This window comes from Octodon degus, unplaced genomic scaffold, assembly GCF_000260255.1.
Source record: "Octodon degus isolate 3935 unplaced genomic scaffold, OctDeg1.0 scaffold00006, whole genome shotgun sequence".
Classification (NCBI taxonomy): domain Eukaryota; kingdom Metazoa; phylum Chordata; class Mammalia; order Rodentia; family Octodontidae; genus Octodon; species Octodon degus.
The window spans coordinates 4,829,494-4,832,763 of NW_004524582.1; the positions used below are offsets into that span (position 1 = coordinate 4,829,494).

At 39.7% G+C, this 3,270-nt stretch overlaps 1 pseudogene; it reads right to left on the reverse strand.

The window, feature by feature from the left end:
- Positions 1-2,540: 2,540 nt before the first annotated feature.
- On the reverse strand, positions 2,541-3,060 carry LOC101586692 (annotated as a pseudogene).
- Positions 3,061-3,270: the final 210 nt, after the last annotated feature.

The window sequence follows — 3,270 nt, forward strand, 5'->3', positions numbered from 1 at the left end:
ATATAGTGGTCTTCTTTATTTCACTTGATCATTGTTGGCTTGAAGTTGAGACTGTCTGAGAATAGGATTGGTACCCCTGCTTTTTTCTGAGGTCCTGGGACATGTAGTATTGTGTTCCATCCTTTGAGTTTCAGTTATGAATGTCTTTATGAGTTAAATGTGTTTCTTGTATACAGCATACTGTTGGATTTTGTTTCCTAATTCACCGTGCCAGCCTATTTCTCTTAATTGGTGAATTGAGTCCATTTACATTGATGGATAGAATTGAGATGTATTGATTTACGGTTGCCATGTCATTTACCTGTTATCGTTTACTCCTTTTTCTCCTGTGTTTAATTGCTTACCCTATTTAGTTGGTTGTTTCTGATCTCATTCGTGGAGTTCTGGTAATTTTGGTCCCTCTTTAGAACATCTTTCAGTAGCCTGTGTAAGGTTGGCTTTGTCATCGTGAAATTCTTTAGCTGTTTTTTGTCATGGAAGTATTTCACTTCTCCATCAAACTTGAAAAACAGTTTTGCAGGGTATGGTAGTCTGGACTGGAATTTGTTTTCATAGAGGACATGAAGTACTCTGCTCCATGCTCTTTTTGCCTGCATGTTTTGTGAAGAGAAGTCTGCTGTAATTCTGATGGGTTTTCCTTTGAATGTGATCTGCTTCTTTTCTCTAGCATCTTTCAGTAGATTATTCTTGTGCTGAATTTCACGGATCTTCGCTATTATATGTCTTGATTTTTTTTTCTTTGGGTTGGGGTTACTTGGCATTCTTTATGCTTCAGTTACCTGAATGTCAGATTGTTTCCTCATTTTTGGGAAGTTTTCTGCTATTACTCCTGTCCATAGTTTTTTAATGTCATTTGTATTGACTCCTTCTTTTTCATTGATGCCTATTAGTCTCACATTGTTCATCTTTGCATCATCAGGTGATGGATTATTCTTTCCTGCATCCTTTTTGTTTTAAAGAGATCCTTTCTTACCTTTTCACTAGCTGCACCAGCATCTTCAAGATCCAAAACTCTGTTTTCACATTCACTTAAACGGTTTTGCAAGCTTGTGATTGAGATTTTAATTTCCTCTATATCTCTTTGACTCTGCTTTATGCGATCTATTTCTTTCCTGTATTGCTCATTCAAAGAATCTGTCATTTTTCTTATCTCCTCTATTTTTTTGTCAATATCTTCTTTATAAGCAGTTATAAATTCTTTTAATGCAGTGTTTTTTTCAGATTGGGTTTCCTCCCTGTTTCTGTAGTTGCCTCTTTACTTCAGATGCTGTGAGCTCTGAGAGTTCTTTTTTTTTTATTTCAGAAAAGAATTGCACTCTGATTTCCTCTTTATCTGTCTGCCGTTGCATATTTACTATTGACACTATTAATTCATGCATTTGAGCCGAGCTGGTGTCCTCTACTCTTGTTCTGGGTGGGCACTGGGTTTCTTCCATATGTTTCTGCATTTGATTCTTTACAGCAGATGTTATTAATTCAGGGATTTCTTTTTTTATTTCCAATCTGAGGTCCTGTATACATTTATGCAGCTGTTTCTTTATTTCAGAAGCTGTTGATTCATTGCTTTGAGCTATGTGATTTCCAATTTGTTCTGTGTTAGTGTCCTCTGTACTTGTTATGGGTGAGCTTGGGTTCTGAGGTTGCATTTTGTTCCTTCTCGTCATTTTGTGTAGCACTGTCTTCTGACCTTTGTTGTAGCTCTTTGTTGTAGTTATAACCTCCGCACGTACTGAAGTTCAGGTGCAGTTCTACAAAGTTTGGACTTATCCAGCTGTGCCTGGTTTGGGTTTGGCTGCTGTGCTCAGCTCCTTCCCACTGCTGCCCTTGAGGTTGAACCTCTTGTGCCCGTGTGGCAAGATGTTCTGCTCCTGGACTAGCTGGGTGGATCTATCCTCTACACTCTCTGCAGAGATTGCAGCTGCAGGGTTACACCCAAGGCATGTATTCCAGGCCTGTTCTGTGCCTGGAGGGGGCAAGGTGGAGTTGGGGTTAGAGGAAGCTCTCCCTCACAGTCACTGGGTGTGGGCTAGGACTAGGTCTGGGGGTTCCCGGCACGCGGCAGAAATTGCTACTCGGCGTGCAGGGTCGGGGACGTGCTGCGGAGTGGTGATGGTCGTCCCAAGAGGGTTGGAGAGGGTCTGGCCCACGCTGAGCCTGGGCTGGTACTCGTCCCGCTGGCGCAGCGTAGCAGGAAGCTCTCCCACACACTTACTGGAACTGGGCTAAGTCTGGGTCTCTGCCTCGAACTTTTGACCCTCTTTCCTCAGGCCCCAGAGTAGCTGGCGTTACAGGTCTATACCAATATGCCCAGCTGATTTCATACTCCTGAAAGCTACACATTTTCTGTTCTGTAAATTTCCATTTGTCAAAAGATACCAGAGAAATTAATTTATTATATCTTCTCAAGATAAAAAATATCTCTTTGTAGAAGTCTTTCTTTATTTTTTGGTTTCTTTCTTTGTTTCTCTCTCTTTCTTTGTATTCTCTCTCTCTCTCTCTCTCTCTCTCTCTCTCTCTCTCTCTCTCTCTTTCTTTGTGTCTTAAATGTCATTGATCACAAAAACTTGTGGTTTCTTTTCGTTATAAACCTGTATTGCTGAGTGCATTATTGATTTGACTTTTGTTCCCTGAGGATGCTTGGAAAGTGAAAATTCTTCTCCCCTCCCAATTGAACATAACTTAATTTTTTTTCTTATTTTGATCTATAAAAGTACTTTCACTTCCCAGGGTATGAAGGATTCATCATCCCTGAACTTACAAAGCAGTTCATCCAAAAAGTGAAACAGAAGGGACAGCAAGTCATCTCCCTGGGCTTTGCCTTCCACTGTCTGGTGGGGCTCCACAGTCCCAGTGTCTGTCATGTAAATACACAAGGCCATGGCACACTGCTCAAATGCTTCCTCCGAGTCACCCCAACCCCGATGCCTGTAGCTGGATATCTGCTGTGTGATTATTCAAATATTCGTACTTATGGATAAGTGGAGGATACTTGCCTTTGATTGTTTTTTGGTCCTCAGTTAAATTGTAATGTCTAATATCTTCTTCCTGAGCCATAACTGTTGAACTGAATATGCTACTTCCTGTCTATTTTCTTATGCACTTGCTCTTTTTTTTTAAATGTGGAATAAAATTCTATTTAATTTTGTTCTTCTATAGCTAATATTTTTCTATGTATATGTTTTAATGATTTTTTTATTTACAATTAATTTTGGACAATTTCATTTTGTGTGTATCTTAGTATGATTTTATTCATATTTCTTATGTACAAGG